A 26958-nucleotide genomic window follows, 5' to 3' on the forward strand; every position below is an offset into this window, starting at 1 on the left:
ATGTAGCGTGACTTTCTCTAGTAGACAGGTCATCTGCTTCACAGGCAATCTGTAAACCTGCATCGAGGCATCAAGCTGGGAGGTAGCGAGCAGTCAGGAAGATTCAAGGTGAGGTGGTGCTGTCAGGAAGCGAAAGGTGAGCTTGGAGCAGTTATGGTGGATCTGCGTCACTCTCCACTCAACTTCTGCCCAGATTTTTAAGACCGTTTTTACAGAGAATCACACCTCTGGGACAGTGGCTTCTCAACAACAGGTTCCTCCAAATACAACCCACGATTGATTGACAGTTCGCTTGTTTTCTCTCAGTGTCCACAACGTAACCAAGTTAATTCGGCAGTAGTTCAAACGACCTCTCGCCCCCCTGGAATCGTTCTTGTTGCTATGGTGATCTATCCTCGGCTGTGTGATCTTTTTACAATGTGTCATTAACAATCTTTCAACAGCCCTTCCACCTTTTAATCGTCCTTTTCCTTCAGACATGCTGAAGCGGATTTAATCTCAGGTTTTCGTTCATCAGATGAATGTTTACTGCACAGAACAGCTGGGAAACTCCTGCAGTAAGTAATGGTCAGGGTCAGGTACACAAGGCTGAGTGATTTTATTGTGCAGCCTCCAGGTATCACCTTGAGAAATGTCAAAATTAAATCCACACGAGTGTTACCCCAGAACAAACATGAACTCTCTGGCCTGCTACATCTGCTGCTGTTCTGCTGGTCAGCACTCTCACACACTCCAGGCTGATTACACAGTTTGTTTTTGTCCGTCTTTCAATATGTCTGTTATCTGTTTATGTCGTTTGTCTCTATTTATTTTCTGTGTGCTATTCTATCTTGTTATTTCCACTTCTACTTCCATCAATTTGTAATTCGTTGTCAGTCTCTCTCTCTCGTTCCATCCATGTCTGCTTGCTCTCTCTCATTATATACATATATACATATATGCTTTCTTTCACTTTCTTTCTCTCTTTATTTTTTCTCTCCTGTCAAACAAACTCACTTTATTTATCTCCAGCTCTGTGTACCTCTGTCTCTACCCCTCTTTGTTTCCATCTCTCTCTCTTTGTCACAGACCCTCTCGCCTTTATGTGAACCTGTTTTAATTTTCTGCGCTATTTAATCATTATATTTCTTTTGCCCTGTGTTCTCTGTCTCTGTCCACTCCTCTCTCCGCCTCTCTCTCCTTCTGTCTTTCTCTGTCTCCCTCCTTGTCTTTCTGTCTTTCTTACTCTCTCTGTCCCAATATCTCCCTGTCTTTCTCTCTGATCTCTCTCACGCTCTCCCTGTGTCACTCTTTGCCTCTCTCTCTCTCTTTCTCGCTCTCACTTTCTGTCTCTCCCTCGCTCTTTATATCACTATCTCGCTCTCTCACACTCTTTATCGCTGTAAGTTCCTCTCTGTCTCTATGTCAGTCACTCTCCCCTCTCTCTCTCCCTCTCTGTATTTCGGCCTCTCTCAATCTCTCTCCCTCTTTCTCAAACTCTATGAATTTCTCTCTCTCGCTCCTTCACTCCCTCCCCCTCTCCCCCTCTCTCTCCCTCTCTCCCCCTGCACCCATTCTGATCTGGCCCAAAGCAGCTACTTTGAATCCCAGCTTTGCACATTTTGCTGGATCACCATTTAGTTGAAGTCCAGCTGGGCTCTTTAGGACTGCAATTTCGAGCAAAATGCATGTGTCGTCTGCAGAATAAATCCTGCCTTAATCGGTCAGATTTTCAATAAAATATAACATCAGAACCATATTTCAGATCATTTAATGGCTCTGAGCTGCAAATATATAATGTACTTTCCGTCCCCTGGGAAGTGTAGGAGATGGAGTATGAAATGGGATACAGTTCTAGTGCTTGAAACCCTTCAGCTCTTTCAATGATTTCACTAATTTAACAGTTAGATTGAGTGGGTATTTCACCGCGTTCTTCAGCTCCTCTCTGAATTTAGTCTGGGTCAGGACATAAATACACGTGTTTGTGCAGGAACTGAGAAGCTGCAGCATTCCTGCTGTCTGTTGTGTGATATAACCAGGGTCAGCGGTGGAGTAATAAGACCAAATGTCTGCAATTCGCAGATAAATGAAAAATACAACCCGTATCAGCCACAACAGTATAAAACTGCCCGATATACTGAAGAGTAAAATGATGGATTTCTTTCGGTTCTCCATCTCTGGATCACTCTGATTCTCTCCATTGCTGCGGCCCCAGAGTCCCCTGCGGACTCGACTGGACATTAAAATACGCCTGACCGTCAGAACATTGAGCAGCAAAATCAGACAGAACGGGACACAAGGGGTTAAAATTAGGTGAAAGATGTCAAATGCGGCCCATGCGGGGGAAGTACTGAACCTCGGTTTAGTCACACAAAACCAGGGAACATTATCAATTATATAGTCAGGTTCATATGTAAAGTACCAGGGGACACTCTCCAAACAGCCCAGCACACTCACTGTTCCCAGAACCACAGCCGCCGTTCTCTCGGTGCAATATTTAGTTTTCAGCTTCTCACAACAAATGGCCACAAATCGATCAAAGGTGAAAGCGACTGTGAACCAGACAGAAACCCCCGTGGCTGCTTCACTCAAGGAGCTAATAAAACTACACACGGGAGTAATGAACAGGAATGAACCTGGGAAATAAATCGCACCAATACAATTCAATATTACACCAATGATAACGACCAGGAGATCTGCCACTGCCATTCCCACCAGGTAGCGACTGATACATTTGGAGAGACCGCACTTTCCTCGGGACAGGATCACAATCGCCACCAAGTTAACTGTAAGAGAAAAGGAAGCTGAGAAATTACTGCTCAAAGCTGGCGCCAAAGCAGCAGTTTGAGAGGATCTGGGGTGAAATTTCCAGCTTTGTTGCTGCATCGAAGGGTGGAAAGTGATTGATTGACCTGGGCATCGCTTTCGGGCAGAGATATTTTTAAACACAATGATCAATAATGAATTGGGAGATTGATACAGAAAGTGAATGAAGTGAGCACTGGATCCACTGGAAGGGCTGAGTGAGGGCGCAGTGCCGGTGGGGAAGGGAGAAGGGGTTTTACACACCGGGAATCCAGCGGATTAAAGCCGGATTTGGGCTCCAGACTGACGGGAAAGAGAGGGAAGGGTCAGGAAGGTGAGGGGACAAAGAGAGGTACATTTAGTTTGTTGCTCTGGTTTAAGAGAGCTGACAGGGGCTGGCACTAAACGGGAAAGGCGGCTGAGGACCGTCCCAGTGAGACACATTGGGAGGTAGACAAGGAAAAGGACATGTCAGAGCTGGAGGGGAGTCAGGAGCAGATAACTTGGGAACTTGCACGAACTGAAGTAAGGGAAGAAGAGACAGAGGATTCAAAGCAGTGAGAGGAGAGGCTGTGAATTACAGGGCGAGAAAGCAGCAGAGTGTGAGAGGAAATCTAATCTATAGGTCCCAAGAACACAATCCAACTAATGCATTCAACGGTTCATTTCTGTGTTTATTGGTGTCAGGCAACCTGTGTTGGGTATTAATTATATCAAACTTGTTGTTTATTCAATTCAGCCGAGCTTCTAAAACACAGAATCCTCATAATTCATCACGATAAATAAATTGCTAATTCTACTCTTCAAGTAAATTGTAATTATATTTAGTCATTCCGATCAAGACATTTCTGATTATACTTTTTTCAGCAAATTTTAATTATGTTTAGTGTTAAGTTGGAAAACAAAGAACATTCACAAAAACAGACTGAGGACCTGACAGGGATATAAACATGAGGAGCGAGTCCCACAATAAAAACTCACCCAATATGACCACATCATAATAACAGCTTCAAATCACATTTTCTATATTTAATTGTACTGGAAGTTTCAGCAGTTCATTCTGATGAATTATTCACACCACAGCCTCTCGCTTTCCCTCTCAGTCGCCCTCTCTATCACGCACTCTACTCTCTTTCTCAAGTCCATTTTCATATCCGATTAAATCCTATCATCCTTTGCCTGCATTCTGTTCACCAGCCCCGTGTTCCACCGATCCTATTCTCAGTCTCATTTTGTTAAATAGTGAAGCCTCTGTGGAATAGTTTAATGTTTCTACAGATCACCCAATTCTCCACCCGTTCACCAACACTGTTCACTTCATCTACAAATCATGGAATAAACAGAATCGAATCCCTCTCCCAGGCAGATCTCACAATAATTGAGATTCCTTCTCCTGTAATTATAAAGTAAAGTGATAGATGGCGGGATTGTTCAATTAACAAAACGCCAAAATCACACGGATAATCGACAGATACATAGAAGGGCTCCTGATTCCAACAGATACGGTGCAAATTGAGATAACATAACAACCACACTTTTCATTTAACAGTGAAGTCCAGTGACAGTCAATGAATTCATCCACAGTGAAGCAGAGAAGGAGATGTGAAAGAGTCAGCAGTAAATTCAGATCAGTAACCAAACATCTGAAGCGGCGTCAGATACACACATAATGAAATAATATTTCATAACAGTGATCACCAATAAATACATTGAAATCTCAGTTGAATTGAAGCATGTTATTGGGGAGGGAGGACACTGCACTGCCTCCTTGTAAGACTGAGACCGTGAGCTGTCTCATTATTAATCACTGAAAACACATTGATGAAAACATATTCCAGGACAGGTTAGTTCCACAAGAAACTGTTAACAGCTCCTGATGGTCTGAAACCAACTCTTAGCCCAAACACCTGATTGCAATACATTCAGTACAGAGAATAATCCAGTAACAATGTCAGCTTTGTATATATAAAGTCATTACAGATATAATGTAACTCCTACAAGATCGAACATTTGGAAGCTAAGGACATACCATTATTCAACACAACATTCAGTACAGAGAATAATCCAGTAACAATGCCAGGGTTGGATATAAAAGGGTCATTATGGATATAATGCAGCTCTGACAAGACCGAAAGAGCAGAGACTTAACATATTCCATCATTCAACCGATAGAACAGGTGACTGTGTTGAACATGGTAGGAGAAAAAAATCATGTACCAAGTACAGCAGCGGAGTCAACTCTGATTTACGTCATTAACAGCTGAGATAACGGCTTACCTGGAACTCCAACCGCTGCAAGAACAGGAAAATAAATATCTTGTACCAGAAATATTACTGGATATCCCATTTCTGTGAGAAGCACTGACTTCTGTTGGCCTGGAAACCACAGCTTCGGCAGACACTCTGAGCTGATCCAATCCAACAAGCCCTGATTTATACAGGGGATAAGTCTCCACTGACACGGTTATACTCCTGATCATTGCTATTAGTTACAGTCAGTTTAACAAACACATTACATCAGCAGCTTTGACTCCGCTGTAAATAATGTGGTGAATAAAACACAAAAATCTCTAAGTCCACGATATTACTTAATCAGACCTCTCTCAGGAATAAAGCTTCAATCTGTTCTCATACAGGACTGATCCAATAATAATAAACGGCTTCATTTACAGCTTTTATATAACTATATTGACCATGTTCACTCCTGGTGTTTCATTTATAATTTAGACAGATGTCTGCGCAGTGTGCACTGAACCCAGGGACACGAGCAGACCCGTTTCACTCTGTTCCTGCAGTTTCCCAGTTAAAATATGAATTTTGAGTCTCTGATACGAGGACAGTTAAAGGGCAGGTTGAGAATTGCAGCCGAGAAATGACTGTGGGTGATATTAGGGGACGGACACTGAACGTGTCCCATTGACATTCCTCTCTCCGCTATTTTACTGCAGATGTTTACCCGTTTATTCTACATTGGTTAACGGCTCCAGTAAAATTGGTCCCGTGTAAACCGAGCTGAGCTCATGACCCTTTTTGACCTCCATCACAAAGGCCCCGCAATTCCCTTACCCGCCTCCATTCCTTCCTCAGCCCATTGCCATTGAAACCCTCATTAATATCTCTGTCCCCTCCAGACTCCATTCCTCCAATGCACTCCTGACCGGCCACCCAACCTCCACCTTCCATAAACGTGAGCTCGTCCAAAACTCTTGTCCATGTCCAACCAGCACCAGGTCCTACTCAGCCTCACTGACCCTCACTGGCTCCCAGTTACATATTCAATAAATTTAAAATTCTCATCCTTGGGTTTAAAACACTCCCCATTTCCATACCTACAGACAACCCACCCGTCAGCATCTCATTCATCGGACACTGGTCTCTTTTGCTGGGACTACCCTCACTTGGTTCCACTCACCTATCTGATCAGAGCCAGGAGAAGCTTCTCTTCCCACCCTATCACCGTTATCTCTGATGTTACCAAAGGTTCAATCCTTGGCTCCCTCCTCTTCCTCATCTACATGCTGCCCTTTGGTGACACAGTCCACAGACACGGACCAGCTTTCAGATGGACGCTGACAAAACCACCGCCTCTCTTGACCCTTCCAATATCTTTGTGTTGTCAGGTCCACATTCTGTTTTAGATGAGCCATCAGTTCCTCCAGTTAAAAATTGAGAAGTCATGATCTTTGGCCCCAAAATCTCCACATCCTCGCCAGGGATTCCATCCACACCACTGGTTTTTTGATTGGTGAGTCACTCACCAATCCCTCAAGCCCTTACTGACTTGCTTTGGATTCCAATCTCCTCAGCCTTTAGTTTATTTTTATTCTTTCTCACACTTGAATCCATCAGTGTCTCACCCCTCCCTATCTCTATAAACTACCAGTTCCGACAGCCCCTCCCAAACATTCTGCTCCTCCCCCTCTGGCCGCTTGTGCATCTGGAGTCCATTTGTCCCACTTCTGACAGGCGTGCCTTCAGCCATATCCACGCTCCTGATTGCCCTCCCCAAGCCCCTCCATCTCCATTCCTCCTTTCACGTGTCAGACGTGGCTCAGTGGTTGCAGTCTCACCTGTGAGATAGAAGTCTGTGCATTGAAGTCTAATTCCAGAGACTTGAACATATAATCCCGGCTGACACTGCAGTGCAGTCCTGAGGGAGCACTCGACTATCGGAGGGTCACGACTGAGGGAGCACATTACTCTCTGAGTGTCAGTACTGAGGGACTGGCGCACTGCTGGATGGTCAGTGCTAAAAGAGCGCAGTACTGTCGGACGGGCAGTACTCTGGGAGCGCTGTACTGTTGAAGGTGCCGACGGTAGGATACTTTAAGCCGAGGGCCCATCTGCCCTCTCAGGTCGATGTAAAAGATCCCACAGCAATATTCGAAAAAGAGCAGGGGAGTTCCTTCCAGTGTCCTGGCCAATATTTACCCTTCAACCAATGTTTACAAAACCGACTTTCTGGCCATTGATCTCATTGCAGTGTGTGGGAGCTTGATGTGCGCAAATTGGCTGCCACGTTTCCTACATTAACACAGCGACTACACTTAACAATGCACTTCATTGATTGTTTCGGGACGTCCCGAGGTCAAGAACGGCACTATTTCAAAGCAAGTTCTTTCCTTCTTTCAGACCTTCCAAGAAACCCATCTCTCGCTCCAAGCTTTTGCCGTCCTTCCTACTATTTCCTTCCTTGGTCAGGGGTCGTCGAAATTCTACTCTTGAAAACCAATCATATCCCCTCCAACTCTCCATTTACTTCTCCTCCTTTTACATCCTCCCTAAACCCACTCTTTGACCAAGGTTTTCGCCAGTCCTCCTGATATCTTCTTATTCCTTTTACTTCTCCGTGAATCCGCTTGGGAATGTTTATTCCATTAAAGGCAGTCTGGGAATGCAAGTTGTTGTTAACTTTCATTGGAATGTGTTAATTAGTTGTCCACTGTCTGAGCAAAAGTAGTTTCTGGGATCATATTCTTGTACCAGAAAGAGATTTATATCAGACACAGACTTGCTCACATAAATAAACATTGGAAACTGCTCGTGGACACCGTTTTGTTCGAACAACATAACTTGGTTTATGTTCAGGCATCGCATTGAAATCGGTTTGTACAACCGTGAGGGATCCTTTAGGGGATCCTTGATCTAATAGGAGACAAGCAACACTGACTAGGATGAAGATTTATTAGTTATTTGTCTTTTTACTCTTTGATTATAACCCGTTTTACTGCTCCCTGGGACTGATGATTATGATGAAGATTTATTCGTTATTCTATTCGGTTAAACCACATAGTTCCAGAGCAGTTTCGGTGTCCCATTATAGAAACAACATTAAAGCCATAGGGAGAGCACAATGTGGATTCACTCGAATGTGGCCAGGGAAGGGAAACTTTTTTGGAAAGACTTGAAAAAAAAGGATTATTTCCATGGAAATAGAAAAGACGAGACTTAAATCTTAAACAAAAACAGGCCATTCGGCCCAACTGTTCCATTCCTGTGTGTATGCTCCACACTAGCCTCCTCCTAACTTCAGAATATCCTTCTGTTCCTCTCTCCCTCGTGTACTTACCCAGCTTACCCTTAAATACATCTCTACTATTCGCCTCAACTACTCCAGGTAGGAGCAAGTTTCAAAATTCCATCCACTCTCATGGTTAAAAAAGTTTCTCCTGAATTCCTTATTGGGTTTATTCGTGACTATTTTATCTTAATGAATGCAAGTTTTGGACTCCCCACAAGTGGAAACATCTTCCCGACCTCTAACATATCAAACCACTTCCTAATTGTAAAGACCTCTATTAGGGCACTCCTCAGCCTTCTCTTCTCTCGAATAAAAATACCCAGCCTGTTCACTCTTTCCTGATATTTATAACCTCTCAGTTCTGGTATCATTCTAGTGATTCATTTTTTGCACCTTCTCCAGTGACCGTGTATCGTTTTTATAATATGGAGACCAGAACTGTTCACAGATCTGAAATGTTAACACTGTTTCTCTCTCCACAGATGCTGCCTGACCTGTTGTGTGTGTCCAGCATTATCTGATTTAATCACAGTTTACATAGACTGGTCTAACCAAGCTCCTGTACAAGTTCAACATAATATCTCTGCTTTTCAATTCTATTCCTCGAGAAATGTTTGCATTTTTATGGCCTTCGCACCTCAGCAGGATAGCCAGCTTGCCCCACAGTAAGATGGCCGCCATGCCCCACATTATGATGGCCGCCTTGCCCCTCAGTAAGCTTTGCCGCACAGTAAGATAGCCAGCTTGCCCCACAGTAAGATGGCCGCCTTGCCCCACAGTAAGATGGCCGCCTTGCCCCACAGTATGATGGCCGCCTTGCCCCTCAGTAATCCTTGCCCCACAGTAAGATAGCCAGCTTGCCCCACAGTAAGATGGCCGCCTTGCCCCTCAGTAAGCCTTGCCCCACAGTAAGATCGCCAGCTTGCCCCACAGTAAGATGGCCGCCTTGCCCCTCAGTAAGCCTTGCCCCTCAGTAAAATAGCCAGCTCGTCCCACAGTATGATGGCCGCCTTGCCCCTCAGTAAGATGGCCGCCTTGCCCCTCAGTAAGCCTTGCCCCTCAGTAAAATAGCCAGCTCGTCCCACAGTATGATGGCCGCCTTGCCCCTCAGTAAGATGGCCGCCTTGCCCCTCAGTAAGCCTTGCTGGCAGACATTATGTTTTCAGTTCAGGGCGGGAGTGAATGGTTCCCTGTTACCCACTGTGTACTGTACATGTCCAGGAGCTGTCACTGTTCCATACATGGGCCGTAAAGTACAGAGAAGGAGAGACACACTGAGAGAGGTATGTTGTTTAAATGTAAAGGCACTGATTTTTTTACAGGTGTATGTCTCAATTTTGTGTGTATTCAGGGCCACCATTTTCTGTCAACACAGCACTGGGACATTTATTACAGAGTACCTCTCCTCACTGGGAAAGAAACAAACTGTACAGAGGGCAGGAAATATAAAGTGAAACATAGATACAGGTCTGAATGGAGATCAGAAATTGCACAGATAAAACTAGGTGCAGATCTCGTTGTTATGTTTAATAACTGTTTAATTATTCCTTCATAGGATGTGGGTATCGCTGGCAAGGCTAGCATTTATTGCCCATCCCTAATTGCCCTATAGAAGTTGGTGCTGACCTGGCTTCTTGAACCGCTGCAGTCCGTGTGGTGACAGTTCTCCCACAGTGCTGTTAGGAATGGAGTTCCAGGATTTTGACCCAGCGACGATGAAGTAACGGCGATATATTTCCAAGTCTGGGTGGTGTGTGACTTGGAGGGGAACGTGCAGGGGGTGTTGTTCCCATGTGCCTGCTGCTCTTGTCCTTCTAGGTGGTAGAGGTCGTGGGTTTGGGAGGTGCTGTCGAAGAAGCCTTAGCGGGTTACTTCAGTGCATCCTGTGGATGGTGCACACTGCAGCCACTGTGCGCCAATGGTGAAGGGATTCAATGTTTAGGGTGGTGGATGGGGTCCCAATCAAGCGGGCTGCTTTATCTTGGATGGTGTCGAGCTTCTTGAGTGTTTTGGAGCTGTACTCATCCAAGCAAGTTCAGAGTATTCCATCACACTCCTGACTTCTGCCTTGGAGATGGTGGAAAGGCTTTGGGGAGTCAGGAGGTGAGTCACTCGCCGCAGAATACCCAGCCTCTGACTTGCTCTCGTAGCCACAGTATTTATATGGCTGGTCCAGTTAAGATTCTGTTCAATGGTGACCCCCAGGATGTTGATGGTGGGGGATTCGGCGATGGTAATGCCGTTGAATGTCAAGGGGTTAGATTCACTCTTGTTGGAGATGGTCATTGCCTGGCACTTATCTGGCGCGAATGTTACTTGCCACTTATGAGCCCAAGCCTGGATGTTGTCCAGGTCTTGCTGCATGCGGGCTCGGACTGCTACATTATTTGAGGGGTTGCGAATGGAACTGAACACTGTGCAATCATCAGCGAAGATCCCCATTTCTGACCTTATGATGGAGGGAAGGTCATTGATGAAGCAGCTGAAGATGGTTGGGCCTTGGACACTGCCCTGAGGAACTCCTGTCGCAATACCTTGGGGCTGAGATGATTGGCCTCCAACAACCACTACAATCTTCCTTTGTGCCAGGTAAGACTCCAGCCACTGGAGAGCTTTCCCCCTGACTCCTATTGACTTCAATTTTACTGGGGCTCCTTGGTGCCACACTCGGTCAAATGCTGCCTTGATGTCAAGGGCAGTCACTCTCACCTCACCTCTGGAATTTAGCTCTTTTGTCCATGTTTGGACCAAGGCTGTAATGAGGTCTGGAGCCGAGTGGTCCTGGCGGAACCCAAACTGAGCATCGGTGAGCAGGTTATTGGTGAGTAAGTGCCACTTGTTAGCACTGTCGACGACACCTTCCATCACTTTGCTGATGATTGAGAGTCGACTGATGGGGCGGTAATTGGTCGGATTGGATTTGTCCTGCTCTTTGTGTATGAGATTTTTGGACTGGTATGTAATGTGTATCTCAGTCTGCACTAATGGAATTGATACTCTATCTTTAAATCTCATTCTCCGAGTACATTCTGAACAGGTATCTAATTTGTTTCTCAGGTTTACTATCTTTCAATATTTCTCAATCTGATACTCTACCTGAGTTTTGGACTTGTATGCAATTTGTATCATATGATACACTTTTCGAATGGATATTGCATGTATTAAAGTCATGTGTGTGAGAGTTCTGGGCTAGTATTCAATTTGAATCTCGGGGAACATTATTGGGATTCATTCTGTACCTTTGAATCGGGTACCATGTGTGATTTCTATCTGGTATTTAATTTGTAGCTAATGATGCTCTCCTGTGAGATTATAACAGTGCCTTTCACTCTGAGAGTGTGATTTTGGACTGGGATTTTGGTATCTACCTGTCAGCGGGACTGAGTTAGGGGGAAATGGAACATTGTCAGCCTCACCTACTCTGCTTGACTGTTGGATTGAAAATGTGTCTCTGGAAATTGTGATCAGTGTGGGACTGACTACTTCTGCTGTCTGAGACTGTGGAACTGATGACCTGTCTGTGTCTCTGTGCTCTGTGAGTGATAATATACTTACTGTGTGTGAGAAGGAGCTGGCTGCATTGTCCCTTCTGCCTCGGGTGGAGGAAGCATCATATTTATTCTGGATCGTTCAAGGGTTTGCCTGTGGAAAGAAAATTATCTCTTGTTACTCAGGAACATGTGAGGGAGAAAATTCAGAAATGATCAGTTTAATATCTCTGTTAATGATCATTTTGAATATCCACAAAATGAAATCCGGTGATACAAACAGTGTCAGTGTCTGACTCCACTGCAGTACTGCAGAACTCAGCTTCTGCATACCAGGTGTGTTGGGCTGTTTTACAACAATTCAATGACATCCAGACACGGCCCAACCCCTGCACTGATCCATGAATGGGACTACCCGATGGGGCAGGGACCTTTGTACAGGTCAGGTTTCTAATCCCCTCTCCCATGGGACTAACCGTTCAACCGAAACCAAACAGCCGCTGTTTAAAATGTGTCCTTCACACTTCTCACCTGATGCCTGCAATAGATGCTCTTTGTATAACTCCCCACATCCTTACTGTCCGGCTCTGTTTCCACTCTTCACTGTCCAATAACAATAAACAGGGTGAGGCTGGAACTAAACCAGGACCATTCACTACTGGTTTGGGGAGAGAAAGCAGCAATGATTTTAATAGCAGGTTCCTCCCATTCTCTCTCCCTTCCCCTGGACACACCTTGTACACACACAGCCCTAGAATGACCTCTCCTTTCCCCCCTCTCACTCCATGTTCCGTGACCAGTTCCTAATCCACTCCGCCTCTTACAAACAGCCCCCGGACTCCCCCAGAACTTCCCCCGGACTCAATGCCGATGTCTGAGCCCATCTGCGGACACGGTCCCGAAGCGATGATCTGCTGTAACGAGGCTGCTCTTTGCTCCCTTCCCCCGGGGGCCGTGATCTCTCCATTCCCGGCTGTTTTAAACTATCTTCTTCCGCTCACTGAGGGAATGGCGCCCACAATTCCCAATCCAAAAATCGATGGAAACTTTCCCCAATTGGAATTTTTCCGAGTCTGAGCAAAGTAAGTGGGTCTGGGGGAGAGGTCAGAGGGAATGGGGTCCACAGGCAGTGCAGGAACAGGAACCCGAATGGGAAACAGATGGGATTCCACCAGTGCCTAACGCTGGAATCCAGACTGACTTTACAATCTCCAACTATTAAACTAGATGTTTCCATCCCTGCTGTTTCTCTCGGGGTCTTTTGATGGTAAAGAGCCTTTCAGAGATAAAGTGAGCGGCTGTGAAATCAGCCAATGGATTCTCTTCATTAATGGCCCCTATAATGTGTGACTGGGAGAGGATTTCCCAAACCAATCCTGGAGAAACATGGGAGGAAAGTGGGAGTCGGTGTATTTGCTGGGACCGTGTAGGGTTAATATCAGGCAGCAACAGTCGCAGATTAATTTAACCGGAGTGAAACTGTAGGTCACTGAGAGTAATATCGAACAGCCCTGAGCTGTAAAACTGCAGATAGTACAACAGGCATTAGAGGGTTAAATGTGACCCATTGTTTCTGTCCCTCTCTGTACTGTCCCCGAGTGTGGGATTAATAGTGTTTCTGACCCTTGTACAATATCAGTGAGAGATGAGATTGCATCTTCTGTCTCTCCAACGCGATCTTTCTGGATAAAACCGCACTTTACCGGTCAGTCTGGAACTAATACTGTTAACGTCTGTCTGTCACTGTGTCTCACCGCTCTCTCTGTCTCTCTCACCGTGTCTGCCTCCCTCTCTCTCTCTGCTGCTGTATATGAAGGCGGATACTGCTATTGAGCGTGATTTGGACACAGATAGGGAGTGTAAGACTGATACTGTCTCTCTCTCTCTCTATTGCTGGACATGAAAGTGGGATACTGTCTGATATAAAATAGAGAGAATGAGATGTCCGGGCCGGGCCTCACTGTAACTGGGGATGTGTTCGGCTCCAGTCCCAGTTCATGGTCATAATCTTTTAACAGATTCAGGGCGAGAGTCTCTGTGAGACGGTAACACTGGCGGAGAAACTCCGCGTCATAACTCAAACCCCAACACATGAGATTCTCCAAATAAGCTGGAATAAGGTGTTTGTAAAACGCTGAACCCGTCTGGGAGGGGATGTGTGGGGAGATAGAACAGGGAAACAGACTGAAATGGAGGAGCCGAGTTGACTTGTTATTGAATGGACTGTATTTAGGCAGGAATATTAACGATTTCTCATTGTAACGGGGCTTATTTGAAAGCTTCGGGTTTTGGGAATCCTTGAATATGAAGCCCGGGTCTGTCAGGGTTTGTGCGGAGCGCTGAGGTTCGGTTCTATTATCGATAAACGGTTTGAAACTGTCGGATGGAGAGAACTGGAGGTGGAGCTGGAAGATCAGAGGCCGCTCTCCACTCTGTCACTCTGACTGTCTCCTCCCCTCCCGATTTCTCTGTTTAATCCCCCATATGGAACCAAAGCGGGTCGTTGGACTCTAAACACGGTTTACTCGTTAACAGGACGAAAGGCGAGTAATGTTCCTGATCTCCTGGGCACCAGGCAATTCACTGTTATTTGTTTCTGTACAGAGTTACATTTCAGTGATTCCCCAGTGAGTTTGTAAATAATCCAACAAAATAGAACAGAAACGGAGCGAAGCGCTGAATTCCACAGATGTAGAAAGGTTAGTCGAGCAGTTCTGGTGATTCTTTACGAGCCCAGCATGGCAAGTAGTTCAAATAAATACAAGAAATCTGGTGATGTGTGGGCTGGGTTCTATAAGTCACCGTTTAAAGTACCGGACTGAGGTCACTGCCGCGACTCCAGTCCCATTAATACCTCATCTCGTCCACAACGAGACAAAAGCAGCTCAAAGCCACACTGGTAGCATGATATCAGCGTCTCCCTTCAGACAGTAACCAGTCCTTTCACAGATACAGAGGGTGGCTCTGAAAAGAGCCTTTACATCGAGTTACATTGAAACTACAGCACAGAAACAGGCCATTCGGCCCAACTAGTCTATGCCGGCGTTTATGCTGCTCATGAGCTTCCTCCTTCCTTACTTCATCTCACCCGATCTGCATATCCTTCTGTTCCTTTCTCCCTCATGTGCTGATCTATCTTCCCCTTAAATGCCCCTCTGTTATTTGCCTCAGCTGCTCCTCGTCGTTGCAAGTTCCACATTCTAACCACTCTCTGGGTAAAGCAATTTCTCCTGAATTCCCTATTTGATTTATTAGCGACTATTTTATGTTTATTACCTGAAGTTTTGGACTCCCCACAAGAGGAAACATTTTCTCTACATCTATCCTAACAAACCCTATCATTTTCTTTAAAAACCTCGATCAGATCAACCCTCAGCCTTCTCTTTTCTAGTGAAACGAGACCCAGTCTGTTCAGTCTTTCCTGATAAGAATATCTTCTCATTTCTGGTATCATCCTTGTGAATCTTGTTTGCACCTTCTCCAATGCCCCTATGTCTATCATATGGAGACGAGACCTGTTTGCAGTATTCCAAGTCTGGTCTAAACAAGGTTCTATACAAGTTTAACATAACTCCTTTGCTTTTCAACTCTATCCCTCGAGAAATGAATCCTAGTGTTTGATTTGTCTTTTTATGACCTGATTAACCTGGGTCGCTACTTTTAGTAATTTGTGTATCTGTACCACTAGATCCCTTTGCTCGTCTATCCCGTTTAGACACTTATTATCCAAGCAGTGTGTGACCTCCTGATTGTTCATTCTCCAAGTTTATTTATGTCCTCTTGCATTTTGATGCTTTCTTCCTTTGTATTAACTAAATCCCCCAAGTTGGTGTCGTCCACAAATTTTGGAATTGTACTTCCGATTCCCGAATCCAAATCGTTAATGTAAATTGTGAAGAACAGTGGTCCCAGCAACTGGAACTCCACTTCCCACCTTTTGCCAGTCTGAGTAGCGACTCTTCACCTCTATTCTCGGCTTTCAGTTTTGTAGCCAACTTGCTATCCATTCTGCCAACTGATCCTGACTCCACGTGCTCTGAACTTAGCCATGAGTCTACAATGTGCTACATTATAGAAGGCCTTCGGAAAATCCAAATATATCACATCTACTGCATTAAACTTGTCTACACTTTCTGTTCCTTCTTCAAAGATTTCAATCAGGTTGGTCCTGTCCTTTGGGTTATCAGATTAAGCCTTGGCCGGTTTACTTGCTCTTGGAGCTCACAATGCTGGTTTTCTTCGGCAGCAGCACGGCCTGGATATCAGTCAACACCCTGAGCGATGGTCACCCGTCCCAGCAGCTTGTTGAGCTCCTCGTCGTTGCGGATGGCCAGCTGCAGGTGTCTGGGGATGATGCGGGTCTTCTTGATTGTCCCTGGCCGCGTTGCCGGTCACCTCGAGGATTTCAGCCGTCAGATACTCGATGCACAGCAGCCAGATAGACCGGGGCTCCGGCACCCACACGTTCAGCATAGTTCCCCTTTCGCAGGAGCCTGTGAACACGGGTAACAGGGAACTGCAGTCCGGCCCGGGATGTGCGAGACTTGGCCTTGGACCGAGCTTTACCGCCGGTTTTTCCTCTTCCAGACATTTCCACAATCTCACAAACACTTTCACAAAGAATGAAGAAATCCTCCCGCACTCGCCCTTCTTATACCTTCTGGAGGAGTACAGTGGGGGCACTTGTGATGTGTCTCTCTCAGAGTGTTTACACTGCCCGCTCACCCTCACTGATATTCTATCTTTGAACTGCTGTAATATTGTCCTTTAGTAATATTGCTGCTCCTCCTCCTTTCCCTATTTCCCTGTCCTTTCTAAAGATCTTATAGACTTGAATATTAAGCTGCCATTCCTGTCCAGTTGGTAGTCAGGTCTCTGTAATGATTTAATGGAATTATTTAACTTTACTCAAAGGCTGATGTGAGCTGTGGTAAAATGTATTTCCAGCTGGTCAAGTATTGCAGGTATCGACTGTCCCTTCAGTCCGATATCAGGTGAAGAATTACTGGCTGGTGTGGAATTTCCATTGATTGGGGGTTGGTGAAATCTACTGGGCGGAAACAGGAACTGCAACAGAGCGAGAAAGGATCCGTCAGAAACCAGTGAAAATGAAGAACAAAATCCAACAGCCTGCAGTGTCTGTTCAGGGTCTGATGTTTGGGAACTATTTTATTGTTGATTATTTTCAGCGATGGTGGTATAGTGGTGAGCATAGCTGCCTTCCAAGCAGTTGACCCGGGTTCGATTCCTGGCCATCGCAATTAAGTGTTTTTATTAGTTTATTTCCATCAGAAACTCTTAAGTTTACAATCGAATTTGATGCAGTTCAGTTGGAAATTGTTTCCAAGACAGAATCGAGTGTAATTGCAGTAAAATGTTATCAACCTTCATTTCTTTTCCCTATCGAAGGAAAAGAGGAAAACATGCTGGAAATATTGAGTTACCAAGGGTCCAATGAGAGTGAGGAAGGGAAATGATGTTTTAGCCTTTATTGTCAGGGTGTTGGAATATAAGAGTAAGGAGGTCTTGCTGCAATTGTGGTATGAGGAAATATTGCGTTAAATTGGCCAATATTCGGTGGAGTTTAGAAGAATGAGAGGTGATCGCATTGAAATGTATAAAATTCTTAGACGGCTTGACAGGGTAGATGCTGAGAGTCTGATTCCCCTGGCTGGAGAGTCAAGAACTAGAGCTCATCGTCTCAAGATAAGGAATCGGCCATTTTGGACCGACATGAGGAAACATTTCTTCACTCAAGGGATTGTGAATCTTTGGAATTCTCTACACCCCAGAGGGCTGTGGATGATCAGTCGTTGAGTTATATTGAAAGCTGAAATCGATAGATTTTTGGACTCTTGGGGAACCAAGGGATATGGGGATGGGGCAGGAAAGTGGACTTGAGATCGAAGATCAGCCATGATCTTATTGAATGGTGGAGCAGGCTCGATGAGCCATATGGCCTATTCTGCTCCTATTTCTTATGTTCTTATGTAAAGAGCTTTATTTCCAAGTGTGCTGACGACAATAATTTAGGTAGTACAGTAAACATTGTAGATGGGAGCAGAAATTTGCAAAGGGACATTGATAGATTACGTGAGTGGGTGAAACTGTGGCAGATGGAGTTCAACTTGAGGAAGTGTGAGGTCATCCCTTTGGTCCATAAAACGATAGATCAGTTTATTTTCTAAATGGCAAGAAGCTAGGAACTGTGGGGGAGGAGAGCGATTTAGGGTTCCAAGTTCAGAAATCACTAAAAGTGATCACTATATCACAAAAAAATGTTAAAAAGGAGATTAAATTTTGATCTTTATCTCAAGGGAATTGGAATAAAAAGTAGTGGAAGTTCTGTCACCGTTATACAGAGCTCTGTTTAGGCAGCATTTAGAGTTCAGTGCTCAGTTCTGGGCACCGCTCTCTCTATAATTGCTTGGAATGAGAAGTGTTTTTTCATTAAGGAAGCTGACTGAACTGCAGGGTTTTTGAAGAGTTACGCTCAGAAATGGGAGCGGAGCTCATTTACTGCTTCACATTGTTACAACACATTGAGGAGAACAGCATCAATGAAGATAAAGGGAATGAAATGAAATGTGTCACACAGTTACATCTCGCTGCTCTGTCTGACCATTTTAGTCGCTACTTCCCTGCAGAGGGATTTGAAAATTTGAAGAAAAAGCGTTGGGTGAAAGATCCTTTTGCTTTCGAAAATCCTGAATCAATAATGAGGCTAAACTTGATGCCTGAGCAAGAAAACGAGCCGGTGCGACTCACCTTTGAGCACACTGAAAACAGGCCACAAGTCATTCAGTTTGTCATCTTTTTGGATCAGTGCTTTCAAAGAATATCCTCTGTTATGATTACTGCTCTGTTGTTGCTGCCGTTCCCAACAACCTACATGTGCGAACTGGGATTTTCGACTTTGAAAAGGTTAAAAACAAGAGAAAGAAACTCAACAGCGCACCTGATATGCGAGAAGCACTTTCATCCAGTGATCCAGATTGGAACGAGATCATGACCAACTGACAGACCCACCCCTCACATTAAGTAAGTGAAACTCAACCTGATCTTCTTCTACTGTATTTATACTGTATTTAAAATGTTTTTCAAGCAACATCGATGTCTCATTTTAGTTATTACTTGAAGTGAAGTGAAGAGCGAGCATGGACTGACCTTTATTGTGATTTGATGAAAACTCCAGTCTGAAATTATTATTGTTTGGGGTCCCTGGGGGACGTGTTTTTCTTCCATTGTGTCACGAGAAAAATAGTTTGAGAAACTCTGTTCTACATTGTACGGTCAATGTCTGTTCATCAAAACCGCTCTGAATTCCTCAGTCTGTATTTCCAGAAACGGTTCTGTGGGCGACGCGCGCAATGGAACTCTGACCCACAATCTGCGACTAATGGCGACCGGAGGGCCCACAATCCACCGCGCCCCAGAAAACCCTCTATCTCTCCAAGGCGCTGATTTCTCCAGCCAGCGGCCCTTGCCGCGCCTGCGCATTGCGCCCCTTCGAATGGAGATAGACCGTATTCTACCGCGCGCGGCATTCCGGGTAATGTCAGCCGCCATTGTAATCCCCACTTGCTGATAATTCTCTGATGGGGTTTGGAAGGGAGAGGTTTATCCAATCAAAAGCAAAATAATGCGGAAGCTGGAAATGTGAAATATAAAGAGAAAATGCTGGAAAGCAAGTGAGGCAGCGTCTGTGGAGAAAGAAACAGAGTTAACGCTTCAGGTTAGAGTTAAGATTTCGTCAGAACTGGAAGAAGTTAAAGATTTAACAGTTTTTTAGCAAGTAGAGAGCCAGGGAAAGGTGGGGGGAGGGAAAGAAGAAAATGGAAGGTCTGTGATAGGGTGGAGGGCAGGAGTGATAAAGCGACAAAAGGGATGATGGTGCACGGGGAGGAGGGTGGTAATGGGTCAAGTAAAGAAACAAAAGATGGGTCGAGAGGAGCTTTAAATGGTTCCAGTCAGTTAGATGTGTAAAAGAGACTGTGAACCGAAAGAAGCGCTTTTGAAGCTGAGAGAGAGGGTCATGCTGTGTAACCGGGCGCAAACACTCACCCACAGCCCAAACAAAATTTATTTCCCACTTGGCGTGAAACAACCATCCATGTTATTTGATTTTAATTAGTTTTTGTCTCTAAATTGTATCATCTTTCTCCGATTGTATTTCCCAACTCAGATTCAAGGCCTCCAAACCAACCCAAATGTTGGAGATGGTGCGATGGGTTTAGATTTCAGCAGAGAAAGGAGGGTGAGTGTGTGGGACGGGGATTTACAGTCTGGGGGAATGAGCAGGATGAATGTTCCATGGAAACTAGATTTGCCTGTTCTGAATTTCTATTATGTATTCACAATGAGGAGTTTTGTTATCTACTTTTACAGGTTCTTACAAGGGGATGATTTGCAGACAGGAAACTCGGACCAATCATCACATCAAGATCTGACTGTCACTCAATTCACCAGCACCTGAAGATCATCGGCCTTTGAACATAGAAGGAGAAATGTTCATCGGTTCTGTCTGTGGGAAAAGATTTCAAACATCAGTGTAACTGGAAAAGCACCGAGACACAAAAACCCAAGTGAGAGTGTTCCAGTGCACTGACTGTGGAAAGAGCTTTAACCAGTTCCACAGCCTGAAAAAACATCGCACCATTCACTGCGGGGAGAAACCAGACACGTGTTCTCTGTGTGTAGACGAGGCTTCAACTGATCGTCCAACCTGGAGAGACACAAGGACACGCGGACCACGGAGAAACCGTGGAAATTTAGGGACTGTGGGAAGGGATTCAGTTACCCATCCCAGCTGGAAACTCATCGACACAGACACAGTGGGGAGAGGCCGTTCACCTGCTCCGTGTGTGGGAAGGGATTCACTCAGTCATCCCACCTGCTGAGACATCAGCGAGTTCACACTGGGGAGAGGCCGTTCACCTGCTCCGTGTGTGGGACGGGATTCACTCAGTCATCACACCTGCTGAGTCACCAGCGAGTTCACACTGGGGAGAGGCCATTCACCTGCTCCGTGTGTGGGAAGGGATTCACTCAGTCATCCCACCTGCTGAGACATCAGCGAGTTCACACTGGGGAGAGGCCGTTCACCTGCTCCGTGTGTGGGACGGGATTCACTCAGTCATCACACCTGCTGAGTCACCAGCGAGTTCACACTGGGGAGAGGCCATTCACCTGCTCCGTGTATGGGAAGGAATTCACTTGTTCATCCGGCCTCATTGACCATCAACGTGTTCACACTGATAAGGGATGTTTCAAATATTTTGACTGACAATAATTTTAAAAGCAGAAATGAGCTGCTGAAACACCAACGCACTCACACTGGGTGAGGCCGTTCACCTGCACTGAGTGTGGGAAGGGATTCACTCAGTCATCCAACCTGCTCACACACCAACGTATTCACACTGGGGAGAGGCCGTTTACCTGCACTGTCTATGGGGAGGGATTCACTTAGTCATCCCATCTGCTGAGAAACCAGCGAGTTCACACTGGAGAGAGGCCGTTCACCTGCTCCGTGTGTGGGAAGGGATTCACTCAGTCATCCCACCTCATTGAACATCAACGTGTTCACATTGATAAGAGACTTTTTAAATATTCTGACTGTGAGAAGAGCTTTAAAAGAAAAAGTGATCTGCTGACACACCAACGTACTCACAATGGGGAGAGGCCGTTCACCTGCTCCGTGTGTGGGAAGAGATTCACTCAGTCATCCAGCTTACTGATACACCAGCGAACTCACACTTCAGGGAGGCCATTCACCTTCTACGTGTGTGGGAAGGGATTCGCTCAGTCATCCCACCTCATTGAACATCGAATTGTTCACACGAATAAGAGACTCTTTAAACGTTCTGTCTGTGAGAAGAACTTTAAAAGCACTGGGGATCTGCTGAGACACGAACGTATTCACACTGGGGAGAGGCCGTTCACCTGCTCCGTGTGTGGGAAGGGATTTACTCGGTCATCCCACCTGCTGAGTCACCAGCGGGTTCACTTGTGACTGCAGGGGTTGGATTCTGCTGTTATTGCTGCTGTCAATCACATCCAGGACTGAACCATGTTCATTCTGACAGTTGGGGTTTGTTTCTGATGTTAATAATCTCTTTTACTGGGCTGGAGTTTAATATTCTGTACAAGTGCCAAATATATCAGCTTTCTTTTAAACACAGTGTTTCTAATCCTTGATATCTCGATGATAAGACAAGCAGTTTGAGGACTTAAGATGAAGTGAGTGGAATCCATCTCAGAACTGAGTTCCTCCAAATTGTTCACATTGATAAGAGACCCTTTAACTGTGCTGTCTGTGAGAAGAGCTTTAAAAGAACGGGAGATCTGCTGAGACACGAACGTATTCACGCTGGGGAGAGGCCGCTCACCTGCACCGTGTGTGGGATGGGATTCACCCGATCATCGCACCTGCTGAGACACCAGCGAGTTCACATATGACTGCAGGGGTTGGATTCTGCTGTTATTGCTGATGTTAATCACATCCAGGACTGAACCATGTTCATTCTGACAGTTGGGAGTTGTTTCTGATGTTAATAACCCCAATAACTGGGCTGGAGTTTAATATTCTGTACAATTGTCAAATAAATCAGCTTTCTTTTAAACACGATGTTTCTAGTCCTTGATATCTCGATGATAAGAGAAGCTGATCGAGGAATTATAATGAAGTGAATGGAATCCATCTTAGAACTGAGTTCCTCCACCATTTTAAAAGATGGAATTACAACATGTCCAAGTCTGACAGGACAGAAAATTCTATTATATCACAGGGTCCACTTCAATCAGCCTGAGCAGATTTCCACTACCCTTGTCTGAAAAAGAGCTTCCTGATTTCAATCCTAGACACCGTCACTGTAAATTTAAGGTTATGTTCTCTTGTTCTGGATTCCCCCACCAGAGAATCCATTTATCATTTTAAATATCTGGATCAAATCATCCCTCAACCTTTTAAACTCAAGGGAATGCAAACCAAGTTTATACAACCGGTCCTCATAATTGAACCCTTCAAGCCCCAGTATCATTCTGGTGAATCTGCACTGTCCCCCCTCCAAGGCCAATATATCCTTGGTGAGGATCAGTACTCCAGATGGGCTCTAACCAAGGCTCTGTCGAACTGAAGCATCCCTTCCTTCCCTTTGTATTCCAGCCCTCGAGATAAATGTCATTAGTCTGTGATTGTTTTTGTATCTGTGCACTAGCCTTTAGTGATTTGTGTACATGGACACCCAAACCCCTTTGCTCCTCCACCATTCCCAGTCTCTCACTTTAAGAAAATACTCCAATGTTTCCTTTTTATATCCAAATTGAATGATCTCACACTTCCCCACATTGAACTCCACCTGCCACAGTTTGCTCATTCACTTAAACTGTCCCTTTGTAACTTCCTGCTCCAATCTACACCACTGACTGTGCCTCATAAGTTAGTGTCATCTGGAAACTTGGACCTATAACTCTCTATTCCTTCATCCAAGTTATTGATAAATATGGCGAAAAGCTGAGGCCCCAGTACTGATCCCTTGGGACACCACTTGTCACATCCCGCCAATCAAAGAACTTTCCCTTTATCCCTACTCTCTTCTCCGACCTCCCAACCAATTCCAACCCAAGTCACAAGGACACTTTCAATTCTGTGCACTCTTATTTATTCCATTAATGTCTTGCGCTGAACGTTATCAAATCCCTTCTGGAAGTCCATATAGAAAACCTTCATAGACACTCCCCTGTCCATCTTGTTAGTTACCTCAAAAAATCCAACGAGATTCGTCAGACATGACCTGCCCTTTACAAATCCATGTTGTCTCTCTTTGATCAGCTCAGACTTGTTCAAGTGCTCAATCATTTAGTCTCTGATGATAGATTCCAGTAACTTCCTCACAACTGACCTTAAACTGACAGGCCTGTATTTTCCTGGTTTCCTCCTCTCTCCTTTCTTTAATAACGGAGTGACGTTTTCAATTTTCATCTCCAAAGGCACAATTCCTCAGTCTAGAGAGCTTTGGGAAGTTATGACGAATGCATCTGCAATTTCCCCACCCGTTTCATTTAATACCCTGGGGTGGAAACCATCAGGTCCTGGAGATTTCATTCGTTGTTCGCAGTTATTTATTTATCCGATTGTGTATAACAAGACTGAGTGCTCCAGCACCGACTGTGTCGATAACATGACTGAATGTCCCAGCACAGACTGTGTATGTAACGGGACTGAATGTCCCAGCACTGACTGTGTGTAAAACAGGATTAAGTGTCCCAGCACTCTGTGTGTATAACAGGACCGAGTGTCCCAGCACTGACTGTGCGTATAACAGGACTGAGTGTCCCAGCACTGACTGTGTGTATAACAGGACCGAGTGTCCCAGCACTGACTGTGTGTATAACAGGACTGAGTGTCCCAGCACTGACTGTGTGTATAACAGGACTGAGTGTCCCAGCACTGACTGTGTCCATAACAGGACTGAGTGTCCCAGCACTGACTGTGTGTATAACAGGACTGAATGTCCCAGCACTGACTGTGTGTATAACAGGACTGAGTGTCCCAGCACTGACTGTGTGTATAACAGGACTGAGTGTCCCAGCACTGACTGTGCGTATAACAGGTCTGAGTGTCCCAGCACTGACTGTGTGTATAACAGGACTGAATGTCTCAGCACTGAATGTGTGTATAACAGGACTGAATGTCCCAGCACTGACTGTGTGTATAACAGGACTGAGTGTCCCAGCACTGACTGTGTGTATAACAGGACTGAGTGTCCCAGCACTGACTGTGCGTATAACAGGACTGAGTGTCCCAGCACTGACTGTGTGTATAACAGGACTGAGTGTCCCAGCACTGACTGTGTGTATAACAGGACTGAGTGTCCCAGCACTGACTGTGTGTATAACAGGACTGAATGTCTCAGCACTGACTGTTCTTCCAGTATACATGGGCTGTGGGAGGAGATAAATGGGTGGGGTAGAATCCATGATAAGGTGGAGTGACATGGGGTTGTTCGTGGAGATTAAATCGGTTGGAGTAGGTGACGAAGATAGGGAGGGGGCGAGGCCTTCGATGGATTTGAACACGAGGATGAGGATTTTAAAATCGAGATGTTGCCGGACCGGGAGCCAATGTAGTAACTCACGAACAGAAACATACGGTTCACTGCCCGGCAGACAGGTGGTGAAGACATTGATGTCCGCGGGGGAACAGTCAGGTTCACAGCGACAGTCGAGTTCACAGACTCCCCCAGTCAGGTCACAGGTACAAATGAGAACGGCTGGAACAAGACACAAACACACAGAGTGATCTTACAACAGAGCACGGACGGTCTCAAAGACCACCTCCCTCCCTTGTCTGAATCCACGATCGCCATCATCTCCATCGCCCAAAATCAATCTGCAGACTTATCCTCCCACTGCTTTCTGGTCACCGAATTACAGCCTCCAGATACCCAGCACAACCCACGTAATAAAAAATAATAATTCTGAGGAGAGAATAGAGAAGCTGGGATTACTCTCTTTGGAGCAGAGAAGGTTTAAGTGGAGATTTACCAGAATGGTACCGGGGATGAGGGTCTTCAGTTACGGGGAGAGACTGGAGAAGCTGGGATTGTGCTCCTTGGAGCAGAGACGGTTAAGGGGAGATTTAATAGAGGGGTTCAAAATGAGGAGGGGTTTTGATGGAGTCGATGGGGAGGAACTGTTGCCATTGGCGGGAGGGTCGGCAACCAGAGGACACAGATTGAAGGGAATTGGGAAAAGAGCCAGAGGGAGATGAGGAGAATGTTTTTAGGCAGCGAGTTGTTCTGATCTGGAATTCACTGCCTGAAAGGGCGGTGGGAGCAGATTCAATAATAACTTTCAAAAGGGAATCGGGTCAATCCTTGGAGGGCGGAAATTTGCGGGACTGTGGGGAAAGAACAGGGGAGTGGGACGAATCGGATCGCTCATTCACAGAGTTGGCACAGGCGCGATAGGCCGAGCGGCCTCCTTCTGTGCTGATTGATTCTCGCTCACTTTTGGACTCCGACCCACGGCCCGTTTGACGGGGAGGCGGCAGAGTGACTCACCCCGAGCCCAGCTGGACACCGGGCGCTGCCCGAGTGGAGATTCACGGGGTCCGCAGGAGGCCCCGAGTAACTCGCCCGGTCTCCATACCCCCCACCACCCCCGCTCTTCCCTCTCACACCCTAACCCTAACCCTCTCAGGCCACTCTCGGGTGCGGTCCCTCCCCCTATCGGTGTCGCCCCCGCCCGCCCGACGGCCCGAGGCCGCCATCATTAACCTCCTGGCGCAGGCTTGTTGCAAAAGGAATGCGACACAGGGACTGCACGGCGCATGCGTGCCGTTCCTCGGGTGGGAGCGGCACGTAAGCCTCGTGACGTCAGCGCGAACAGTTGATTGTCGCTTCCGTGATTCAGGTGATGGGAGGTGCCAGCCCAGGATTGTGTGGGAGGTGGGAGCTGTCAATCAAAGGGCCCGGAGTCAACACTCACTGCGCAGAGGGTTTGTGGAATTGGTTTAAAAATGCAAAATCTGCAAGAATGAAATAAAAATAGAATTGTAAAAACAGGGAAAAAATTGCAAATACAATAAGCTGAATTGAAAACAAATGTCCAAACTCACATAAGGCTGATGGTCTCGGTCCTTCCGCCACTATTAATCTTCTCTACCTGGGGCATAGGATGAGCAGAATGCTTGAATGTAACTTTTTTAACGCAGAGGGTGCTGGGCGTATGGAATGGACCAGTATGGGAGGCAGTGGGGCCTAATTGTATCAGGAGATTCCAGCGAGTTGGCTGAGTACCTGACAGTGGTACCTTGAGATAATACAACCTAGAAATTGGGATCTTGAAAATTATTTCTGTACATGTACACGAACGTTTAGTGACAGGACACCCAAACTCCTTTGCTCCTCTACAGTACCTAGTTTCTTACCATTAAGAAAATACTGCTATTTCCTTTTCTTTATGTACCGTGTACAGTTCTGGTCAACACATTCCAGGAAGGATGCAATTGCACTCGAGAGGGTACAGTGGAGATTTACGAGGCTGTTGCCAGGACGGGAACATTTTAGCTATGAGGAAAGATTGGATAGGCAGGGATTTTTTCTTTGGAACAAAGGAGGCTGAGGGGAGATTTAATTGAGGGGTACAAAATTATAAAGGGCC

General features: G+C 45.7%; 1 non-coding gene across 1 annotated transcript; it reads left to right on the forward strand.

Moving 5' to 3' along the window:
- The first annotated feature begins 16981 nt into the window (after positions 1-16981).
- trnag-ucc (transfer RNA glycine (anticodon UCC)) lies at positions 16982-17053 on the forward strand. Its single transcript has one exon. It is a non-coding gene; the product is annotated as a tRNA-Gly (tRNA).
- Positions 17054-26958: the final 9905 nt, after the last annotated feature.

The sequence above is a fragment of the Heptranchias perlo genome, unplaced genomic scaffold, assembly GCF_035084215.1.
Source record: "Heptranchias perlo isolate sHepPer1 unplaced genomic scaffold, sHepPer1.hap1 HAP1_SCAFFOLD_59, whole genome shotgun sequence".
In the NCBI taxonomy this organism is placed as follows: domain Eukaryota; kingdom Metazoa; phylum Chordata; class Chondrichthyes; order Hexanchiformes; family Hexanchidae; genus Heptranchias; species Heptranchias perlo.